At 37.5% G+C, this 26,036-nt stretch overlaps 1 protein-coding gene across 20 annotated transcripts in view; it reads right to left on the bottom strand.

The window, feature by feature from the left end:
- STK33 (serine/threonine kinase 33) overlaps window positions 1–26,036 on the bottom strand; it is a 225,311-nt gene that overhangs the window by 196,561 nt on the left and 2,714 nt on the right. For 3 of the 20 annotated variants that reach the window (XM_054438449.1, XM_054438437.2, XM_054438434.2), the window contains exon 2: window positions 23,709–23,862. The exons of 11 other annotated variants lie outside the window; for them this stretch is intronic. The gene's annotated coding sequence lies outside the window, so the exon portion shown is untranslated. Of the gene's footprint in view, window positions 1–4,999; window positions 5,102–13,242; window positions 13,404–23,708; window positions 23,863–24,491; window positions 24,555–26,036 lie in introns of all 20 variants that reach the window. 6 more of the 20 variants (XM_054438431.2, XM_054438430.2, XM_054438435.2 and 3 more) reach the window with 5 other exon arrangements.

Genomic DNA, 26,036 nt, shown 5'->3' with positions numbered 1-26,036 from the left:
TCAGAGGATATAAAGAAAAACAAAAGAGTCTTTACAGGAACACATTTCTTTAGGGATTGGCTATAATAAACCAATATAGCACCAATACAGCTATTCCTCCCATTTCCCAAAATATATGAGCTATGCCTATATAAACAGAGCAACGGGGAAAATCAGAAGCATGTAACTACACCTGGATAACCTTTTGTAGGAAATACTGGGAAGTCTTTTCATTGTCCCAATATGGGCATGATGAATAACACCAGATTCTATCCTTTAAACCAAAAACACACTAACAGCTCCAGTCCATGTGGATCTTTCCAGGCTTTGAACTCCTTTTACATTTAATATCCACAGCACATACAATTAGCACCTAGCTACACACCAAATTAGTGATCAGTCTCAGATTATCTGAATCATACAAGGTAGCACTTTTCTATAATTAACTTATTCTTTGGGCTTATTATTACAAGATTCTGAACTTTTTAAAACAATATTCAACGGCTTCTACAGCAATATATCTGACTAATGACTAAAAAATGCCTCCCTACAAAGTTAATAATATAATCTCCACCTCTTCTTCCAAGGAAAATCCAAATCAGCAATTATTTTCAGCTGACAGGAATGCACATAAAATTGAAAGATGCTCTATAATTCCAAGGTACTTCCTTAGTACAAAATAATTGCCATCCAGAGCAAAATAGCTTGTTTTTATCATAAAACAATATGATCACTAAATAAAATATAGTTCTTAGTTCCTTCCATCACAGTCCTGAAGTACCCAAATTCATTTTAGTAATCCACATTTTCTATTCTGGGAACACTCCAAGTTGCAATTCAGTTATTCAATGCAAACATGAACTCATTAAAATGGCATAAAAGTTCCTCCAAAGTATTATCCATAACATTTACATGTATTTACTACAAGAGACTAAAAAGAACTGATTTATGTAACTGGGATCATAAATTGTGGATAATGAATTATATATGTAAAACCACAACTCAAAAATAATTACAAAAATGAATACCACAGTATGGTTAGACAACTTCTAGAAAGCATCAGACATATTGTAACATAATTCTCTCTGCTATTAAAAGTCACCAATAAGTGTGGTGCTATTAAAGCATGTATTTCAAGATAACAGCAAAAATTAGACAGTTTGAAGTTTTTTGAAAACTTGAGTTTATCCGGAAATATAAAAGCAAGAAAGCTATTTATTATAGTATTTGATACTTCACTAAGTACAGTTCCATAAAACTGTGTCCCTGAACATTTCCCTAATAACTGTCTAGGAAATATAATGCAGCAGAAGGAAGATTGATTCTGATACTACAGAGAAAAAACCTTATTCTCTTACATATCCTTTGTAGACAGACCTTAATGGATTATGTGCTATATTACCTTCTTATTTTTCTTGTACTAAAGCAACATTTATATTATTAAGATTGGAACAGTAACAATTCAGTTCCACCAAAGACACTAAAGTTGACAAGGAAACTATGTACATAGGCAAAGACCTAAAGAAAAGTATGTATAGTATAAATTTCCTTTTTAGGAGTTATAAGACATAGACATTCAAACAGAATAAAGCCCAGTGCTCCCAAGGAATATTATCTGGAGAAGGTCCCCAAAATGACGTCTTAAAAACATCACAAGGCATGAATTTACCAAGGTCTATTCTATGATTCTCACTCTGGCTGCACAGTTTATAGAAATTGGCAAAGTGATTCTAGCATGCATCAGTAAAAGCAAAGATCCCAGAAAAGCCAGAACAATCTTGAAAAACAACAAAATTGGAAGACTCACACTACCTTGTTTTAAGACTTACTATCAAGCCACAGTAATCAAGACACTGTGGTATTGGTATAAGAATAGACAAATCAATGAAAACAGAAGTCGACCGATTTTTGACAAGGCTGGCAAAGCAATTCAACAACGTAAGAAAAGTCTTCAACAAATGGTGCTGAAACAGCTGTATATCCATAAGGGAAAAAAGAAACTGAACTTCAACTCCTATCTCACATCACCCACAGACATTAACTTGAAATAGATCATATACACAAATGCAAAAGCTAAAACTAAAAACTTCTAGAAGAAAACACAGAATGTTTTTATGACTTTCAGGTAAGTTAAAGATTTCTTAGAAAGAAAACAGAAAACATTAGCCATAAAAGAAAAACTGAAAAATTAGACTTCATCAAAATATAAGACTTCTACTCCTCAAAAGACACCATTAAGAAAATCAATAGGCAGCCAGGAATGGTGGCTCACACCGGTAATCCCAGCACTTTGGGAGGCCAAGGCAGGCAGATCACTTGAGCCCAGGAATTCAAGACTACCCTAGGCAACATGGCAAAACCCCATCTCTACAAAAAATACAAAAATTAGCCAGGCATGGTGGCACACGCCTGTGGTCTCAGCTACTCGGGAGGCTGAGATGGGAGAATCACTTGAGCCCAAGGCTACAGTGAGCCGTAATTGTGCCACTGCACTCCAGCCTGGGCAACAGAGTGAGACCCTGTCTCAAAAAAATAAATAAATAAATAAATAAATAAATGAAAAGAAAAGAAAAAAGAAAATGAATAGGCAAGCCACAGACTGGGAGAAAATATTCACAATACATATATCTAAAAAAACTTGTATCCAAAATTAGAATTCCTACAATTCAAAAATAAAAAGACAACCTGTTTTCAAAAAAAATGGGCAAAAGAACAGATACTTTATAAAAGATATATGAGTGTTCATGAACAGATAAAATTTTCAAAAAATTATTAATCATTAGATAAATGTAAGTTAAAACCACAATGAGACATCCCTACATGTCATCCAGAAAGATTAAAGTTTAAAAGACTGACAAAACCAAATATTAGGGAAGGATGTAAGATTCTTGCAACAAGAACCCTCATTTGTTGATGGCGGGAATGTAGAATGGTAAAACCACTTTGGAAAATAGCTTTTCTATAAGGTAAACATGTATCTATCCTATGAATGAATAATTCCAATCTTAGGTATTCACCAAAGAAAAATGAATACATATGTCTACAAAAGCCTTATCCAAATATATAACAGCTTTGTTTGTAGTAGTCAAAAACTAGAAACGACCCAAATCAATGTCCATCAACATGTGAATGGATAAATCAATTGCGGTATACCCACACAATGCAACACCACTCAGCAATAAAAATGAGTAAGTTATTGGTGCACACACATAGTACTGTATGATTCCATTTACATAGAAAATGCAAACTAATCTACAGTGACAGAAAAGCATTCAGAGGTTACCTGAGAATGCAGAGGAGGGCAGAGAGAGGCAGGATGGAGACATTAAAACGGACACAAGGGAATTTTGCGGGGGTGATGGATATGTTCAGTATCTTGATTGTCTGGCAGTTTCATGGATGTGCACATATATAAAAATCAAATTGTACACTTTAAGCATAGGTAGTTTATTGCATGGCAATTACATCTCAGTAAAAGCTGTTACACACACAGAGGACAGTTCTGCTTCTGATCAAGATAGAGTAAGAGGGGGACAGATCTCACCCTTCTGCCATAAACTGCTAGAAAACTGGACAAAATACAGATACAATGGTTTTTGGGCCATCACACAAGACACAGCACTGTAATACCTGGGAGAGGGAAAGCAAACATGATGAGTTCCATGATTGCACCAGTTTACCACATAGAAGCAGTTTCCAGAATGCAGCAAACTCCCCAAAAGCCCAGCAGTTTAGCTTAGTTGAGGGGAAGAGCTGCACAAAAGACAGTTTCTGAAATCTGCAGAAGGATGCACATGAGTCTCGGCTAAGAGCTGATACAAGCATATGTGAGGCCAAAACTACCCAAGTTGGAAAAACCTTGAAAACAGTATGCTAACTAGAATAAGCCAGATAAAAAAGAACAAACATTGTATGATGCCACTTACATGAAATATCTAGAATAAGCAAATTCATAGAGATGGAAAGTAAATTCAAGTTTACTAGGGATAGGCAAGGGGAGAATAAGGAGTTACTAGTAAAGTTTACAGAGTTCCTGTTTGGGGTGATAAAAATGTTTTGGAAATAGTGGTGATGGTTGTAACAAATTGTGAATGTAATTAATGCCACTTCATTATACACTTAAAAATGGTTAAAATGGGGCCGGGCATGGTGGCTCACGCCTGTAATCCCAACACTTTGGGAGGCCGAAGCAGGCGGATCGTGAGGTCAGGAGATCGAGACCATCCTGGCTAACACGGTGAAACCCTGTCTCTACTAAAAATACAAAAAATTAGCCAGGCGTGGTGGCGGGTGCCTGTAGTCCCAGCTACTCAGCAGGCTGAGGCAGGAGAATGGTGTGAACCTGGGAGGCGGAGCTTGCAGTGACCCGAGATCGTGCCACTGCACTCCAGCCTGGGCGACAGAGCGAGACCCAGTCTCAAAAAAAAAAGAAGGTTAAAATGTCAATTTTATATGTATTTTACCACAATAAAAAAATTAATTTTAAAAAACTATCCAAGGCTTGTGTTGGGGGTGGGAGAGGAAGGAGAACAGCCTTGCAAGAAAAAGACAGAACAATGCCCAGATCTCATACAGAATTTGAAAACAATTCCTATTCCTGCCAGACAGAGAGGAAAGATATCTTAATACATAGGGCAGCAAGTAGAATTTTCAGAAGGGTTTCATCTTGACGACAGAGATAAATTATCCCTAGACTAAAGACTGCTCCAGACCTGCCCTACTTAAGCTTAAAAGCAAGTCTCGAAAGGCTTCATCTGATTTCAAGCAACTTAACTGCATGCCAGAACAAAGCGAACACTATTTAAAGAAGTCACCTAAATCCATAATGTCTTGCAACCAGTTAAAAGTTAACGGGCATATAAAATCTGTGAAAATATGCCCCAGAAATGATACAACTAGCAGACAAGAATCATATAAATATGTTCTACATGTCTAACAGGGTAGAGAAATACATAAACATGATGAAGAGAAAAATGAAAGATTTTTTATTTATTTTATTTTTTTAGAAATAGGGTCTCACTGTGTTCCTCAGGCTGGTCTTGAACTCCTGGCCTCAAGCAATCCTCCAACCTCAGCCTCTGAAGTCACTGTGATTACAGGCATGAGTCACCATGCCTGGTGCCTGAAAGATATATTTTAAATGACCCAAATGGAACCTCTACAGATGAAAAATACAATACCTAAAATGAAAAATGCAATAGATAGAATTAACAGCAGATCAGATACTGCCAAAGAAAAAAATCAGTAAAGGCATAGCAATAGGAACTATCCAAAATAAAAGATTAAAAAAATGCTCAAGAAAAAAATGAACAGAACCTCAATGACCTGTGAGAGAGTATTAAGCATTCTCAATACTTTCTTTTCTGCTTTCCAAAAGCAGAAAAAAGAGGTGAAATATTTCTAAACATGACAAAAACTACCAACCTACAGATCCAAGAAGCTCAGCAAACACCAAAGCTCATTCAAAAGAAAACAGGTAAAAAGGAAAAATTCTTAAGCTGGACTTCATCAAAATTTAAAACTTTTTCTCTGCAAAAGATCCTGTTAATTATTAAAAAGACAACTTACAGGCTGAGAAAAATGATTGCAAATCACATATCTGACAAAGAATTTGTATCTAAAACATACAAAGAATGTCTAAAACTCAACCTTAAAAAATTCATTTAGAAGATGGGCAAAATACATGAATAGACTTTTCACAGAAGAAGATACACAATGGCAAATAAGCCCATGAAAAGATGACCAACATCATTAGGCTTTGGGGAAATGTGAATTAATATCACAATGAAGTATCATCAATCAGAAAGGCTAAAATAAAAAATAGTGGCAATACCAAATGCTGGTGATGATGCGGAGAAAACGGATCACTCCTACACTGTTGGTGGGCATGTACAATAGTACAGACACTCTGGAAATTAGCTTGGCAGTTTATTTTAAAACTACAATTGACTTATCACATGACCCAGTCATTGTACTCTTGGGCATTTATCCCAAAGAAATGATAACTTATGTTCACACAGAAACTTGTACACAAACATTCATAGCAGCTTTATCAGTAACAGTCAGAAACTGGAAACTATTCAAATGTCCTTCAACAGGTAAATGGTTAAACAAACTATAGCACATCCATACTAAGGACTATTACTTAGCAATAAAAAGGAATATGCAACAGACTTTGATGAACCTCAAGGGAATTATGCTGAGTGAAAAAAGCCAATCTCAAAAGGTTACATATTTTATGATTCCATTTATATAACATTCTTGAAATAACAAAATTATAGAAATGAATCTGTTTCCAGGGGTTACAGATAGGAGAGGGGTAGGTATGAGTATAAAGGAAGGAGTAGACAGGGGAGACTCATGGTGATGGTGCAGTTCTGTATCTTGATTACAGTGATGGTTACACAAAGTTTGTGGTTACACAAGACCTGCCTTGAAGTTGCCCATGGACCCCAACGCCACATGCTGGAGTGTTGCCAGTCCCTCAGTGGCCCCTCTCCCTCCCTCTCCACCCCCACTCCAGAGGGGTGGACACTTAGAGATGGAGCTAATATGAGCCTCAGGCATAAAACTGCATACAACTATATACACACATACACAAATGAGTAAATATACAACTGTAGAGGTCTGAATAAGCTTTGTGGACAGTGTCAACCTTGATTCCTAGTATGATACTATACTACAGTTATGCAAGATGTTAATACTGAGGGAGGATGGTTGAAGCGTGCTCAGAGCCTCCCTGTGTATGTATTTGAAACATTTTGTAAATGTGTAATTATTTCAAATTAAAAGTGAAAAGAAAGAAAAAAGATAATCAGAATAGCCATAAACACTTTTTCTTTTTTTTTTCCCCCCCAGAATACAGTTGTCTTTTATTAAGCCAGACATTGGCAAAAATGTGAAACAATGTCACTCTTCCGTAACTTTTTAAAATAACTATAAATAAAGAAATTAAATTCTTAGTTAAAACTTTTCAACCAAGAAAACTCTAGACCCATATAGCCTTGCTACTGAATTCTATCAAACATTTAAAGAAGAACATTTAAAGAAGAAATAATACCAATTCTATACAAATTCACCCAGAAAATAAAAAAGGAACATTTCCCAATACATTACCATGTTACCAAAACCAGACAAAGACACTGCAAGTACTTATAACTACAGACCAATATCCTTCACGAACCTAGATGCAAAAATTCTTAAGAAAATGTTAGCAAACTAAATCCTCTAATATATAAAAGGATAATGAGGCTAGGCATGGTGGCTCATGCCTGTAATCCCAACACTTTGGGGCGCCAGGCCAGGAGAATTGCCTCAAGACCAGCCTGAGCAACATAATGAGGCCCCACCTCTACAAAAAAAGGAAAAAAAAAAATAGCCAAGTCTGGTGGCATGCACCTGTAGTCCCAGCTACTAAGGAGGCTGAGGCAGGAGGATCACTTGAGCCTAGGAGTTTGAAGCTACACTGAACTATAATTGTGCCACTGCACTCCAGTCTGGCAAGGGAGCAAGACCCTGTCTCAAAAAAAAGGGGGAAGGGAAAGGATAATGAAATTGCTTTAATTTTTTGTGAAAATGGCAAGTGTTGGTGAGGATGTGGAAAAACTGGAACCCTCATACATTGCTGCTGGGAATTTAAAATGGTGTAGCTGCTGGGAATTTAAAATGGTGTCGCTGCTGTGAAAAACAGTTTGGTGGCTTCACAAAAAGCTAAACATAAAATTACCACATGACCAGCAATTCTACTCCCAGGTATACATGCAAAGGAATTGAAAGCAGGGCCTCAAACAGATACCTGTATAGCAACAGTCACTCACTGCAGCATTATTTACAACAGCCAATAGACAGAAACAACCCAAGTGTCCATCAACAGATGAACAGATCAACAAACTGTGGTATACGGACACAAGGGACTATTATCCAGCCACAAAAGGGAACAAGCTCTGATACAACACGGATGAACCATGAAAACACTACGCTCAATGAAATAAGTCAGATACAAAATGACAATTATTGTATAATTCTATTTATATGAAACAGCTAAAATAGGCAAATTCGTGGAGACAGAAAGTAGATTAGAGGTTATCAGGGGCTGGAGGAAGAGAGAAGAATGGGGAGTTATTGCTTAATGCTATAGAGTTTCTGTTTGGGCTGTTGAAAAATTTTGGAAGTAGTGGATAACCAGCTAATGCCACTGAATTGTATACTTAAAATGGCTGCAGTGGCAAATTTTATTTCATATATATGTATATATCACCACAATAAAAAAGAGGATAACATATCCTGACCAAGTAGGGTTCACCCTAAAAATGTATGATTGGGTTAACGTTTGAAAATCAATCTAACTTACCATAGTAACAGACTGAAAAAGAAAAACTATATGATCATCTCAATAGATGCAGGCTGAGAAGAGTGGGAGAGACTAAATCATGGAGTACCTTACAAGTCTTAACAAGCTTATACTGTATTCTAAAGACTACAGATTCCTCACCAAGGGATATTAAGAGGGAGATATTAAGAAGACTAACTCAATCTAGTTAGCGAATCAATAACCGACATTTGTAAATGGCAGAGAAAATGTTTACAGGATGCTGTGCCAGAGGGCAGCAAACAGAAACCGGGCATCTGAGATGGGGAAAATGAAGAGAGACTTCTAAAAAGAGGACTGAATGGGGAGCTGAAAACAAACAGCAGAACTTTCCTAATCCTCATGACTCTCTCACCACCGCCACTGTACCAATGTCTGGGAAATGCGTTATTAGTGATCATACTTTGCATGGGCAAGAAAGAACAGTTCAGGTTCCAAGGTGAGCTCCCTCATTCAAAACAAGAATTACAACCAACAATCAAGTCAGTGTGTTCTTAGGCCTTTAAGACTTCATTTCCTTTTGGCACTTTCCAAACTATTTGATGTTCATGAAACCATCTAATGTAATAAGAAGAAATGAATAAACCTGAAATCTATTTTCAGATTGTAGATAAAATTTTTATAATGTATTACTATCTATCTGGCTACAAATATATGCCACAAATTCTATCACTTCAACTGCTTAATATCTGAATATAACATATTAACTTTCTCATACTGAATAATAATAGCTAACATTTATTAAATACCTTTTTTGTGCCAGCAACTGGCTTAAGTACTTTGGGAATACTGTCTCACTTAATTCTTATAACAACTCCATAAGATAGGTTCTACTACTATTCCCACTTTACAGATCACGAAACAAGACACAGAGAGGTTCGGTAATTTGCACAAGTCCACACAGCTAATAAATGACAGAGACAGGCTTCAAAACTGGAAATCTGCTAACGTGCCAAACTCCTGACAACAATGCTATAAAATGAAGCAAGTGACAGATGTTCCAGAGTTTCATCAATTCACAAAAGACTACTGGATGACTTTAAACAACCTTGAATAAGACATGAAAGAATTGCTCTACTTCCCTGGGATTTAATGTTCCATACAATAAATAAGTTATATGCTATAAGTGATCCTCCTGTCTTAGCCTCCTAACGTGCTGGGATTACAGGCATGAGTCACCATGTCCTGCCAGGGAGATTCATTTAGAAGAAAATCTGGGAGGACAGGAGCCCTGAAATGTGTCTAGTAAATAGTTGGCAGAGGGTACTATGGTATCTAACATGATACAACTATCAAAATATGGCAGTACCACTCTTTTACATTCAATTATGTCTCAAACACAATACAAATAAGCTAAAAAGCTATACTTCTGGATAAAAGACTTTAAAATCTTCAATAATCAAAGTGACTTTAGACTGTACTCCAGAGTTCATTAACTATAGATTCTAAGAAAAAAAAACTAGCAGAAGGAAAAATCAAAGATATTTCAAGAATTCATTAATAAATCAGAATATTAGGAGAACAAATCAAACTAAGCCCTAACTCAAATTTCAAAAGTCTAGATGACTTTCCATACACTTTGCTTATTATTTACTATTTATGCTACATGCTATAAGCAGAATAATCTTAGATATGTTTTTGATTCTGCCATGTCACCTTCCTTGAGCTTGTTTATCTGGGCATATAAATATATTATTTTTCTTTACTATACATATTATTTTTAAAATCTCTAGAACCATTCCTGGACATAGTAATTACCCACTCAGTAACAGGAAAAATGCAAAGTACTATGTAATATTAACATTTATTTTCATATTCACCTTATATTCTACCAATGCAGAAGCTATGAAGGTGTAAGTATACATGCCATTTACACTCTATCCTATCTTACTGCTCTGCAGTTCTTTATACACAAGCTTACTTTGGCTCTCTTCAATTTATACATAAATATTTAAAACCTCCTTTTGCCCATTTTCTGGATATCCTCAATGGTAACAGAGCCATTATAAGCATTTTTATACGGTAACTTTCCTGAGCAAGAATCATACCATAACCCTAATAAAGGCCAAATGCAACACTGCCTCTCCAGGGAAGTTCTTCTATGCAGCAATGAGTCATTTTTTCTTTAGGAATGAAAGTTTCACTATGTTGAGTAAATGTCTGCTCATATGCAGACATCTCTCACTACAAGTCAGTCAACTATGCCATAATCTTCTCTTTTCTCATTTTGAAATCTACAAACCCATACATATATATGATTACAGTGCCTGATATGGAGCTCTGCTAATAGAAAAGCACTCATATACTTATGATTTATCACACACTTGTACTGGGAAGAAAAACCTTCTGTATTAGTGAATTTCACCATGCTCATAGTAATCTTTTTTAACATATACAGTGAATTTACACATGTACAAAATAACATAAATTAAAAGTTACTTATTACAGCATCACTTGTAATAGCAAAATACTGGAAAACATTCAAATACCCTTCAACAGGGAACTATTTAAGTAAGTTGTGGTACATCCATACAGTGGAATACTATGCAGAAGAGGGTTTTTTTCAACTGCAACAATATCTAAGATATTTTTAGGCAAAAAAAATCAAGGTGCAACATAGCAACTACAGTATACTACCACTTGTATAAAACAAGGGTAATATTTTATTTCTATATAATATACTATATGTATACCACATATGTACATTTTTGTACATGTAATTCACACACACACACACACATCTCTGAAAGCACACTCAATTGTTACTTGGCTTCAGGGAAATGAAATGGGTATCAAGGCCACTGAGACAAAAGGAAGACTATTTTACTACATACTCTTCTTTTTTAAAATTATATACCAAGTCCAACTATTATCTATCTAAAAACTAATTAAACTTTAAAAGAATATATAGTGTAATAATTATATGCAGAGGCTCTACTGGATAAGAAAATCTGGGTTTAAGTCCCCATTCTTCCATTAACCAGTGGTGTGTAACCTTAGGCAAGTTCTCCAAGCCCCAGTTCCCTCATCTGTAAAATGGAAGTAATGATAGTTATTGTGAGAATGAAAACCAATCAAGTATATAAAACAATTAGCACAGTACCTGGCAATTATTATTATATAGTGTTATCTTTTAAATGGTACTGCAGACTTAGAATTCCTTTTTCTCTTTTTTCTTATTCTGAATGAAAAAATTTTGCTAGTTCTTTTAAAATGTGTGGCATTCAATCATTTCTGTCCATTTTATAGCCACTAGAGATTGGCCCAGACCCTGAAGAATCAGTTAGAGTAGGGATTTTGTGAGCAATTAGGAACCATCATACATTTGGTGTAGGTTTTTTATTAAATCTAAACCTTTCAGTGGAGCCCTTATTGCCACTATATATAGGCATATCTACAGAGTCTCTACTACACTAAATACCAAATGAAATGCCACCAATTTATACTTGTATCCCTATTTTAACATTTATAAGGTACTTTCAAATACTTTAGTTCAATTCCTAGAATAAGAATCTCAGAAATGGAAGATCCTTTAAAATACAATGTAATTTTTTTCAACAATGATGAAGGAATCAGAGCATATATTTTTCTCTCTTTTGTAGATGAATATTTTTAATTTAAGAGCAACCTGTTAAATATGAATTTAAATTATATTAAATAATGAAATAAATAAATGAAAGCCAAAGAAGAGAAGTGACTTGCCAAAGACTCACATGCTTTACAAGAGAAAAAAAAAAGCTGCCTAGAATTCACATGTTCTCATTTTACTGCTCATTTCATTCACATTCTTACAAGGAAGTCATCAAGTATATTACTTTCCCTTCACCTAAAAGGCTCTTACTTATACAACCTAAAACCCCGTTTACATCTAATAATCTGATTTTTTAAATGGGCAAAAGATTTGAATAGACACTTCTCAAAAGAAGACATACAAATGGCAAACGGGTATATAAAAAGGTTTTAAACATCACTGATCATCAGAGAAATGTAAATCAAACTACAATGAGACATCATCTCATCCCAGTTTAAATGGCTTTTATCCAAAAGACAGGCAATAACAAATGCTAGAGGAGATGTGGAGAAAAGGGAACCTTCACACACTGTTGTTGGGATGTAAATTAGCACAACCACTATGGAGAACAGTTTGGAGGTTCCTCAAAAAACTGAAAATAGAGCTACCATATGATCCAGCAATCTCACTGCGGGGTATATACACAAAAGAAAGGAAATCAGTATATGGAAGAAATATTTGCAATCCCATGTTTGCTGCAGTACTATTCACAATAGCCAACATTTAGGGGCAACCTAAGTGTCCATCAATAGATGAATGGATAAAGAAAATGTGGTACATATACACAATGGAGTACTATTCAGCCATAAAAAAGAATGAGATCCAGTCATTTGCAACAACATGGATGGAACTGGAGGTCATTATGTTAAAGGAAATGAGCCAGGCACAGAAAGAAAAACATCAAATGTTCTCACTATTCGTGGGATCTAAAAATCAAAACAATTAAATTGATTTTTAGATGGTTTTAGAAAGGATGGTTACTAGAGGCTGGGAAGGAGAATGGAGGGAGGGGGAAAGGGGGAGGGGGGGATGGTTAATGGGTACGAAGAAACAGAACGAATGAATATGACCTAGTATCTGATAGCACAACAGGATGACTATAGTCAAAATAATTTAATTGTACATTTTTAAATAACTTAAAGAGTATAAATGGATTATTTGTAACACAAAGGATAAATGCTTAAGGGCACAGATACCCCATTTTCCATGATGTGATTACTATGCATTGCTTGCCTGTATCAAAGTATCTCATGTATCCTATAAATATGTATACCTACCATGTACCCACAGAAATTAAAAATTGTAAATTGTAAAAAAAGAAAACCTTGTTCACAGAACCTATCTTGGATCTGGTAGCCATAAGTCTCTCCCCTCTGAATTCCAGCTACTACCATAGCAAACAACTTAGCACTTCATCATGGGTTATCTGCCGTCTTCATGATGGTATTGTCTCTCCAGCTGTAAGCAATCTGGAAGCAAGTTGGTCTGGTAAAAAAAAGACATTATAATCACCACCATCTACCCTATCCCCCCCTCAGCCTATTATCCCTGACATTTCCCTCCACTTGGAAGCTCAGACTTCTCAGCCAAGCAAAGGTATCTGCCTCTTCATTCATCCCTCCCTCTAAATTCCTCCTGGGATGCCTTTTCCTTCCTCCTCATCAACTCACATTCCTCACCTTGAGCCAAACCTTAACCCAATCCCCCTCACACAGAAAGCCTTAACTCAGCCCATTTTCTTAGAAACCTTTCTGCAACCGATATTACACAGTGTTGTACAATTTTCCTATTCACATCTCATAATATTTCTGTATATATGCTTGGAAATGTATATTTCTGCATATGAGATAACTTATCAGCCTGGGAAACATAGTGAGACCCCCACATATACAAAAAAAATAGCCAGGCATGGTGGTGCATGCCTGCGGTCCTAGCTACTCAGGAGGCTGAAGCAGGAGGATCACCTGAGTCTGGAAGGTCGAGGCTACAGTAAGCCATGATCCCACCACTGCACTCCAGCCTGAGTAAGAGAGTCACCAGGGAATTCTTCCAGCATGATGACTTTCGCGGTTTCACAATACCAAATCAAAGAACCTGCACTGAGCTAAGACTCATCCCAGAAAAGACTTAGGAAAAGACACCAAATGCTTAGAAGACTCCCTCTTAGACTTAGAAGAAAGTCTGTCCTGAAAGAGAACTCTCTGTCCATGAAGGATGGGTCCATTTCAAAGAGAAGATATGTAACTTCCCCTATGTGATTAATTTACTGGCATGATAACTTGCATCAGTTTAAAGGCATTTCATCCACAATGAGCAAAAGCTAAATGCACTAAATCTTCTTTCATGGAACCTGTATTTTTTGAACTCTTAGCGGTTTGCACTTAATGCTTTATTTTAAAATCAGATTTAATCATTTCATATAACCAGTACTTCTTCAGGAAGATGGATTTCATTTTACCTCTACATCTATTACCCCAGGTCAGAACTGCAATGAATTGTAATGCCATTTGAAACCACTAATACAGCACTCAACAATCCAATTAGTAAGTGAGTCTGAAAACACAATTTTCCAAAATGACTATAGTGCTCCCACTTCCTATTCTTAAATATCTAAGACACTAATTGAATGTCCATAGTATTTTATTTATAGGTCTTTCTCAAATACTCTCACAATAAAATCACCAATTTTAATTCCTACTTCCACAAAAGCTCTTTGTTGGCTCTATTTTGAAGACTTAACAGAGCTGTATTTTTTTAAAAAATCAATTTGATAAACAAAAAAACATTTTCTTATGATACTCAGAGATCTCTACAGCATATAGCTTGATATTTTTTAACAACAGGAACTAAGGACAAAACTAAAAAGTGTAATTTTCAATTATACAGAACAAATAGGTGTTCTATTAATCTGTTTTCCTAAGGCTATAAAGAACTGCCCAAGACTGGGTAATTTATAAAGGAAAGGGGTTTAATTGACTCACAGTTCAGCATGGCTTGGAAGGCCTCAGGAAACTTACAATCATGGCAGAAGGCAAAGGGGAAGCAGGCACTTTCTTCACAAGGCGGCAGGAAGAGGGGAAGAGCCGCTTATAAAACCATCAGATCTCCTGAGAATTCACTCAGTATCACGAGAACAGCATCAGGGAAACTGTCACCATGATTCAATCACCTCCACCTGGTCTCTCCCTTGACACGTGGGGATTATGGGGATTATGGGAATTACAATTCAAGATGAGATTTGGGTGGGGACACAAAGCCTAATCATATCTAATATGTATGCACATAAGTATATATGTACATGGTATATATCCTCTTAATTATCTTTTAAAATTTTCATCCATATCACAACCTTCTGGGCTATGGTATGTTCAGAAACATAAAACCAATGATATAAGCCACCAAAGCAAACCCTACAGTGGAGAAGTGGCCACAACATAGCATCAGTAGTGAAGCAGCCACAGAATCTACACATTACAAAGGATATCTGAGGACATCTGGCACAGCATGAAATTTCTTTCATAGAAGATCTGATGGATGCTGACACGGACATTGTTAAAGTTTTCCAATGACAGGGAACCCGTTCCTTAATTTCCTCAAGAAGCTTATTTCATTGGACACCACCAGAATGTTTTTCCTCATAATGAGCCAAAATTATCTCCTTATAAAACTTCTTACAGGTCATACGTAATTATGTCATTCTTACAGATATGCCTAGTCCTTCTTTAACAGGTTTCTGCCTTTCAGATATGAAGAAAATGATCATGTGTCCCCTTGGTCATACCTCCTAGAGGTTGTCTTTTCTACAACCCAACACCCTCACCTGTCCTTCACATCATTTAAAGGTCTTCACTATCCCAGTCCCTTCACCTTCTGGGTGAAATCCAATTTGCCAATATTTCTACTAAAAAAAAATGGCATCTAGTACTAAAAGTAAAATTCCACAAATTATTGATAACATTACTCATGAGAAAGCAGATATGTAGGAAAGGATCAAACTCAAATAACCCTCTGCTTCATAGGGAGCAAGTCTTGACATGTACTATGGAAATGACTAGATGAACAGAAAATATAAATCAATGCTATCAAAGACAATGACAAGAAAGATGCGGGGAGGGTGGTAAAAAATAGTGTCATCAAGTTATTCATTCTGAAAGAAGTTAACCCCCCTATATGCTAGTCCACAGCCTAAATTATCTGAAATAATGATAATGTGGGTGTAATATGACCAAAACTTTCTAAATTTACAATAAGCATAGTTATATAGAGAATAATCATATCCTCTGAAATAAGTTACTCTTAATCTCATCTAAAGAATCAAATAAAATAAAAAAACACTAGATGTAATTAAGACTGTTTAGTTTCTCTGGAGATTATAGCAATCAGACATTTTAAGTATTCTAGGAATGAAATGTTTGAGACAATTAAGGAAATCCTACTGAAAAAAATCAGTCTGTAAAACAGAGATAATATGGGACTAAGGAATGGCTTATTAATAACATTCAATTCTGAGTATAATGAATACAGCTATTACAATTTCAATTCACTGGTGGCTGAGCTCAAAAAGCTAAAATGCTGCCACTCAATCTGCCTCAAGGATCCACATCTAATCGGTACAGTCACTGCCTGTTACATTTATTGAATCGCAGAATGATTTTAGGCTGAAAGGAATTTAGATGAAAAAAAAAAAAGAAAACAAAGCTAGTAAATGGTAGGGCCAGAACCTAAGACCAAAATCTGGGACTTTGCTGTACTTGAACAACTCTTCAAATACTTGCAAATAGCTATCATACCCTCCCTTCCCATCTCTAACCAATCTTCTTTCAAGGCTGGGTCCTTCAATGATTCATAATGTAGGGAGGATTCCAGAACAAAGTCCTACATAAGTGACCTCTGGAACTTCATACATATTCCTTCATGTCTGAAGTGCCAGCTTGGGCTGTGTCTTGAGAGAATGAATACTGTAACTGGATACATTAAGGATGGCTGCTCAACAAGACTAGAACTCCTGAGCTGCTGGGCCACTCCTCAACTCTCAGTTACTAATACCACAAATAAGGCAGGGCAAGAGAGGCCTGAGAGACACAGCCTTGGAGCAAGGCCAATCAGTGAGAGACTATGGGCGATGATCAGAGCAAGACTATGATAATGCCAACATCAGCAGCACCAGAGGATAAACCTCTGGTTTAGGCACCTTCCCCCTTATACCTGGCCCTTCTCCAACAGCTCTCTCTCTACTAGGTCTCAGCCATCCAATAGGAAAGGTCTTTCCTGTTACCAAGTGCCAGGGCAAACAGGAGATAGACCCTTTCAGACAAAGCATACAGCCACAGAGGGAGCTCTCCATGAAGTGAAAGGTCATAGCCCTAAGGTAAACAGGCAGTTAATCTAGGCAGGATGCTATATGAAGACAATGAGGAAGGCAAAAGCCCAAAATAGCAGATTTTTAGAGAAAATGCTACAGACAAAAGACAAAGAAAATGATTTTTTTTTTTTTTTTTTTTTTTGAGATGGAGTATCACTGTCGCCCAGGCTGGAGTGCAGTGGTGCGATCTCAGCTGACTGCAACCCCCACCTCCAGGGTTCAAGCGATTCTCCTGCCTCAGCCTCCCAAGGAGCTGGGATTACAGGCATGCACCACCAGGCTCTGCCAATTTTTGTATTTTTAGTAGGGATGAGGTTTCACCATGTTGGCCAGGCTGGTCTCAAACTCCTGACCTCTGGCCTCCCAAAATGCTGGGATTACAGGCATGAGCCACTGCGCCCAGTCTTTTTTTTTTTTTTTCTTTTCTTTTTGAGACAGAGTCTTACTCTGTCACCCAGGCTGGAGTGCAGTGGCGCAATCTCGGCTCACTGCAACCTCTGCCTCCCAGGTTCAAGCAATTCTCCTGCCTCAGCCTCCTGAGTAGCTGGGACTACAGGCGCCCACTACCACACCCGGCTAATTTTTGTATTTTTAGTAGAGATACAGTTTCCCCATGTTGGCCAGGCTGGTCTCGAACTCCTGACTTCAGGTGATCCACCCACCTCAGCCTCCCAAAGTGTTGGGATTACAGGCGTGAGCCATCGCGCCCAGCCAAAAATGATTTTTTTAAGCTAGCCAGAGAAGAAGAGCAAGTCCAAGACAGATGTTAATTAAGTACAAATAGTGTTTCTGTCTTATCCAACAAAATGGACCTCAAGCAGGGCTTGGTGGCTCACGCCTGTAATCCAAGCACTTTGGGAGGCTGAGGCAGGCAGATTGCTCGAGCCCAGGAGTTCAAGACCAGCCTCAGCAACATGGCAAAAACCCTGTCTCTACAAAAAATACAAAAATTAAAAATTAGCACCAGGTGCGGTGTCTCACACCTGTAATCCCAGCACTTTGGGAGGCCAAGGCGGGCAGATCACTTGAGGTCAGGAGTTCGAGACCAGCCTGACCAACATGGTAAAACCTTGTCTCTACTAAAAATACAAAATTAGCCAGGTGTGGTGGCACACACCTATTATCCCAGCTACTTGGGAGGCTGAGACATGAGAATCGCTTGAACCCGGGAGGTGGAGTTTGCAGTGAGCCAAGACTGTGCCATTGCACTCCAGCCTGGGCAACAAGAGCAAAACTCCACCTCAAAAAACAAAAAATTTAGCCAGGCGTGGCAGTGCATGCCTGTGCTCCCAGCTACTCAGGAGGCTGAGATGGGAGGATGGCTTGAGCCCAGGTGGCAAAGGCTACAGTGAGCCAAGATCGTGCCACTCCACTCTAGCCTGGGCAACAGAGCCAGACCCTGTCTCAGAAAAAAAAAAAAAAACCTGACTTCAAATCCCAACCTGGCATAACAGGCTCTTTGTAAAATGGCATGCTAGCCTATCCAGTCATTGTCTGCCATTATTCTTCTAGAAATCAACTTCCTCTAAGACTTACATGCTTTTCCACCTCTAGGCCTTTGAGTCTGCTGCTCCTTCTGCCTCAGCTTCCTCTTCCCTTTTGCTCATCCCTCCCTGACTTCCCCCAAGCAGGCACAGAAGTGCTCTCCTCCATCTCCCTTCACACCAACCAATGTCTGTTATAGCACCTGCCTCAGGGGATTATAATTTCTTGGCTTGGGCTGGGCACAGTGGCTCACACCTGTAATCCCAGCACTTTGGGAGGCCGAGATGGGTGGATCACTTGAGGTCAGGAGTTTGAGACCAGCCTGGCCAACATCGTGAAACCCATCTCTACTAAAGCTACAAAAATTAGCTGGGCATGGTGGTGAGCACCTGTAATCCCAGTTACTCGGGAGGCTGAGGCAGTACTCGGGAGGCTGAGGCAGCAGAATCACTTGAATCTGGGAGGTGGAGGTTGCAGTGAGCCGAGATCACACCACTGCACTCCAGCCTGGGTGACAGAGCAAGATTCTGTCTAAAAAAAAAAAAAAAAAAAAAAAAAAAAAAAATCCTTGGCTTGTTTCCCTCCACAATGGATTATGAACTTGACATGAAGTATATCTTTTTATCTTTGTATCCCAAAAACCTAGCATAGCATCTGGCTCATAATTTAGTAAGTGAATGACTCAAATGAGGGAAGTGAGGATGAGTGCAGTGGCAACCGCATGCCAGCCTGTGTCATGTGTATCTGGCATCTCTCCCTCAGTAATTTGTGACAGACAGAATGGTGTCTGATGCACGGTAGGTGATCAACAAAAACAATATTAAGTGAACAAACATGAAAAGAGCTATAACAGATTCAGCAAAGTATTATTTATGACATCAAGTATGAAGATCCCTCCCAACTCTAAGACTCTATGGAGTTTTTTTAATTGTATTTATACAAATTTATTAGAAAATTTGAAAACATTTTTCAATGGGATGGGAAACCAGTGTTTATTGAAGGGCTACATATTTGTTAGGCACTTTACCTATGACATTTGCTTTTCAGAATTCTGGGAAATTGTAATTATAAGCCCCATTTTATAGAAAAAGGAACCAAAGCTAGAAATGCAGGACCAAAATTTGAACCCAGGTGAGCCTGAGCTCACCAATCCTAAGCTTTTCCACACTGCACGCTTGAACCTCTGGGAAGAACACAAGGCACACCTCCCTATCATTCCACTCCAAGAAAAGGAGTTCTGAACAAGCCACAGCTCAAGTGGATCACAATTCCAGAGGAAGGAGTTTTCAACGGAAGGTAAAAAAAAAAGATAAAAAGTTCTTCCCTTGAAGATCATCTTTTCTTTGTAGAAAGGTTCACATGGCCCTTCCTGTTTCTCCCATGAGGCTGTAAGGAAAATCTTAAGGCCTCTTCTTGGGAGAGGGCAATCCTTCCTTTGCTTTTCCCTTTCCCTAAGGGGTCAAGTGGGAATCAGGTTACCATCCTGAAAAAAAGATGGCAAAGGGGCACCCATATGGGTCTACTTAGAGGCCTTAAGTGAGATTAGACAGGGAAGCAGCCTTGACACTTACATCCTCAATAGGCCAATTATCTTAGTTCAGGCTGCTCTAACAGAATACCAGAGACTGGGTGGCTTAAACAACAAACATTTATTTCTCACAGTTCTGGAGGCTGAGAAGTCCAAGACCAGGACACCAGCAAATCTGATGCTTGGTGGGGGTACTCTTCCTAGTTTGCAGACGGCCATCTTCCTACTCTGTCCTCTCATGGTGGAGAACAGAGAGCAGTCTCATCTTTCCATTCCCTTATAAGGTCACCAGTACCATTCATGAGGGCTCTACCCTCATGACCTAATTACCTTTCAAATGCCCTAAAATACCATCACACTGGGGATTTAGACCTCAACATATGAATTCTGAGGGAACACAAACATTCAATCCATAGCACTGATTCACCAAATTATATCCCTAGATGGAAATTTGGAGCCAAAGTCCTGTTAGCAATATGGAATGTTTCTTTGCCTGGAATGTCCTCTGTGTAGGATGGTGGCATATAACTGGGGTGACAAAGAATCAGCCAAATTTGGTCTCCCCAAAACATGCCTGACTAGTTGACTTTAACAAGTGAAATGAAGTGTACAACAAACAGTTAGGATAACTGAATAGCTACACATAAAATAATGAATCTGGACATCTACTTCAAATCATAAACAAAAATTAACTCGAAATGGATCCAGAATCTAAATATAAGAGCTAAAATTACAGAACTTTTAGAAGAAAACATAGGGGTAAATCTTTATGACCTTGTATTAGGCAACAGTGTATTTTAGATATGGCACATAAACCAAAGAAAAAATATATTGGACTTCATAAAATTAAAAATTTTTGTGCTTCAAGGAACACTACCAAGGAGGTAAAAAGACAATGTATAAAATGGAAGAAAATATTTGCAAATCAAATATCTGAGAAGAGTCTAATATCCGGACTACATAAAGAACTCTTACAACTGAACAAGAAAAAGACAACCCAAATTAAAAACAGACAAAATATTTGAATAGGTATTTCTCCAAAGAAGATATACAAATTGCATATCTTCATATTAACACATGAAAAGATCCTAACATCATTAGTTATCAGGAAAATGTAAATCAAAACCATAATGAGATACCACTTCACAAATACTAGGATGGCTATACTCAAAAAGACAGTAACAAGTTCTAGTGAAACTATGGAGAAATGAGAACCCTCACACATTGCTGTTGGGAATGCAAAATGGTAGCCACTTTGGAAAACAGTTCGACAGTTCCTCAAAAAGTTAAACACAGAGTTACCATATGATCACCAACTCCACTCCTAGAGAATCCAGGAGAACTGATAATATATGTTCACACAAAAACTTGTACATGAATATTCATAGCAGTATTATTCAAAATACCAAAAAAAATGAAAATAACCCAAATGGTCATCAACTGATGAATGGATACATGAAAGGTACCATACAATGGAATTCTATTTGGTCATAAAAAGGAATAAAGTACTGATACATACTACAACAGAAATGAACTTTGAAAACATCATGCTAAGTGAAAGAAGTCAGATGCAAAGGCCACATATTGTATAATTCCATTTATATAAAATTTCCATAACAGGCAAATCTACAGAGAGAGAAAGACTGATGTTTGCCAGGGGGTCAGGGAAAGGGAGAACAAGGCATGACTGCTATTGGATGTGAGGATTCTTCTTGAGGGTGATAAAAATGTTCTGGAATTAAATAGTAGTTATGATTGCTAGTGTCACTACTATTTAACTAGTGTGCACTTTAAAAGTGTGAATTTTATGGTATGTAAATTATATCTCAATAAAAAAAGTGAGGTGCAACTATAAAAAGGAGCCAAGTTTACATATTATATGTACCATCAAAGAGATATGACAGAAAAGCAATAAAGAAGTTAACTTGAAAATCACTGCTGGATATTGGTGTTTACTTTTATAATAACAAATATAAAAAATATTGAATTTTATTGCCATAAACTGAAAACCAAAATAAAGAATATTGAGAGGAAAATTAATTGGATTTCCATGAAAAATATCCAAGGATAAATATTTGCTTTCTTCCCAATATTTCAGCTGTTTGGAAGCTGAGCTCCTTAGAGCAGATATAAGAGCCTCGATGTTAGATTTGCTAGCAGCAAACAAACTTGAAAGAATTCAAGTCTAAGAACCTGAGCCTCAGATGCACTGCCTTTGGTAAATGGTAAATGGATTTTCTCCCAGTGAGCTCTGTGGTAGACAAGCATTCCACCATGATAATGACAAAGTAACAGAGTAGAACTTTCAATAACCAACATCTCAACCTTGGAGACTGCATGAACATTTTACTTCAGGCTTTTTTATGAGTCTCTGAATTAATATGTGTGAGTCCAAATGGCCAGTTTTTCCAAATAATCATCAGCTCATGTTAAGAATACTGAATCACAAGCAAACTTTTTACACATACACTATAAAAGTAAACATATAATACAATATTCTAGAACTGTGTCTGGCATATGATCAGCACCCCATAAATATTTATTGAATGAATGTTTACAATAGTCAATATTGTTTACTAAATAACTTTATCAAAAATAAGGATCAATAATAGTATTCCTAAGTGAACTTATCTTTATCAATAGAAAATTGTTTTTTCCTAATTTATTTCTAATGTAATACCACATCCTTATTGAACTTAACTGAGAAGTCAATGGTTAAGAAAGATAATTAGTCCATTATATGTAGAAAGGACATTCTAATTATTAAAATTACTGCCGCTCACCTTGTAAATTTTTTTAAATAAAACAACTTCAAGTCAATAAAACTGTGGGATTTGTGAGGTTAGTAATTTCTTATGCACTCTACAATTTATTTTAGTTAATAAACTAAGAAAATATATATTAAAGCTTAAAAATAAGATGTCCATTCTTCACATTCTAGAGCTCTAAGATAAATCCAAACAAAACACAATTAGCCTCACTCATATATACTGGAGTTCAGCAGGAAAGGAAATTCTTTCTGAATCGCATCTTAAGGCATACCAGTTTAACAATGCCAAAAAAGTCAGCAATTAATTTTATATTGCATTTTCCATTTTGTAAGCCTCTTTTTAAAAACAGGGAAGTTATTTCTCAGTATTTAACAACTATAGGTGTTTGAAGTACTACATAGTATCATCAGATGAATAAAAGTAGAAAATAGCTCCAGAGAACACATCTTCTCTTTCAGAAGGATACTTCTTCTGTAAGTCTCTAAGGATAAGCTTCTACAATGTGTGACAGATAAGTCAATGGTTGAAACAGCCACCAGTTCAAACAGCTGTCAGAAACAGCCTTCCTAAATCTCCCTTACAGCAGTATAAGCTCTTTTCTGCTCCTTGATTCAAGGACACATGAAGAAGACACGAGTACCCACCTTTGTATCATCCTCTTTTAGGTTTTTTATTGGACATCACACTACTCAGCTTTCTTGTACTTATTTTCTTTACCTCTTGATTTGCTGACATTACGAAATAACATTTTTAAAGAAAATGCAGATAGGTAGCTGGTCTCTTCATGGGAAGGACTTTCTAAGCATAAAAGCAATGGATCATAAAGGAAAAGATTAACAGGCAGACAACATAAAATTGTTTTAATTTCTATAAATCATAAGCCATCATAAATGAAAGGGCAGTTGTGGGGAAGATGCCCCAAATGACAAAGGGTTAATACCCTCACTATAACAAGAGTTCACATGGTTCAGTGTATGGCCAAGACAGTGCCCCCAGCATTCCCTCATCCTCCATACAGGAAACTGCAATGTCTCTGCAAAAAAAGAGGTTGCGGCTTCTCTCCTCCAGCTTTGAAAATTACCTTTGTAGGGACATGGATGAAACTGGAAACCATCATTCTCAGCGAACTATCGCAAGGACAAAAAACCAAACGCCGCATGTTCTCACTCATAGGTGGGAATTGAACAATGAGAACACATGGACACAGGAAGGGGAACATCACACACTGGGGACTGTTGTGGGGTGGGGGGAGGGGGAAGGAATAGCATTAGGAGATATACCTAATGCTAAATGACGAGTTAACGGGTGCAGCACACCAACATGGCACACGTATACATATGTAACAAACCTGCACGTTGTGCACATGTACCCTAAAACTTAAAGTATAATAATAATAAAATTTAAAAAAAAAAGAAAAAGAAAATTACTCTGCCTTTCCTTGTCTGTCTTGGTCTTTGCCTCCTACATGGATCCTCTCTTTCTTCCAAGCCCTGTTTGACTCAAAGTTCAGATAAACAAGCAATCAGCCCAGTCTTCATTCCAGATTTTCCCCCAAGAAACAGCCTCTGAAACAGTTTTCTACCTTGCCCTGTAGCCTGCAGGCAAGTAACAACTCGTCCCAGGCTCCAGGGATAACTTATTCAACTAATTCCAGCCAAAGCCCAGCATACTGGCTCCTGCCTGGGCTGGGGAAGATAAAAATCAAACAAACAATTGGTAAGAAAAACTAAGATTCCAATACAAAAACCATCAAAAAGCTTTTACTAATAGCTAATAATAAGATTTCACTTAAAACATATTAATTATGACAGATGTGAGTTAAAATAAGGAGATGTCATTTTTATCTGTGAAATTAGCAAAGTTTTTAAAATAATAATGCTAATATGGGTGTCATAAAACTGATGGTGGCAATGTAAACTGGCATAATCTTTCTGAAAAACAGTATGGCAATGTTTCGATGTTTTGAGAGCATTCACAATGTTCCTGCCCTTTGACCTCCCTATAATTTCATTTTTGGGAACTGTTTTTTTGTTTGTTTGTTTGTTTGTTTGTTTTTGAGACAGGGTCTTACTCCATTGCCCAGGCTGGAATGCAGTGGCAAGTTCACTGCAGCCTCAAACTCCTGGGTCAAAGAGATCCTCCCACCTCAGCCTCCTGAGCATTAGGGACTGGCTACAGGTACATGCCACCACACCTGGCTAATTTTTTTATCTTTTATTTTTTAGAGACAGGATCTTGCTATGTTGCCCAGACTGGTCTCAAACTCCTGGCCTCAAGTGATCCTCCCACCTCAGACTCCAAAAGTGCTGATTTTACATGCATGGGTCCCCATGCCCAGCCTAGGAACTGATCTTAGGTAATCAAAAATGCAGCAAAAAGATTTAAGTGTAAAGACATCCATTACTACATTTTGTACCTGAGGTCTAAATATTCAACAATAAGTAAATTGCAAATAAATTATGTTTCATCCATAGTGTGGGTTATTACAGAGCTAATAAAAATGATATGAGAACTGACCCTTTTATAGTACTGATGAAGGACCATTCCCTGTTCTACACAGTTAACATGCACTAACTCGTTTACTTCTCAAAACAGCATGACGTGGAGCCTGTGACATAGGCAGGTGCTAGTATTATCTCCATTTTACAGTTGAGGAATCTGAGGCCAGAGGAGTTAAATGACTGGCTCAAGGCTACACTAAAGCAGAATCACATATCCTCATCTGAAATTCTAAAACCCAAAAATCTTAGAAAATCAAGTGTTTTCTTTTTTTTTCCCCCCCCCTTTTTTCAGAGACAGGGTCTCACTCTGCCACCCAGACTGGACTGCAGTGGTGCAATCACAGCTCACTGCAGCCTGGGGTTTGTTCTGGGGCTCAAGAGATCCTCCCACCTCAGCCTTCTGAGTAGCTGGGACCATCTGTACACCACCACACCTGGATAATTTTTTTAAAATTTTTTAGAGATTGGTCT

The sequence above is a fragment of the Pongo pygmaeus genome, chromosome 9 (assembly GCF_028885625.2).
Source record: "Pongo pygmaeus isolate AG05252 chromosome 9, NHGRI_mPonPyg2-v2.0_pri, whole genome shotgun sequence".
Classification (NCBI taxonomy): Eukaryota; Metazoa; Chordata; class Mammalia; order Primates; family Hominidae; genus Pongo; species Pongo pygmaeus.
This window is presented reverse-complemented; position numbering and strand designations above follow the sequence as displayed.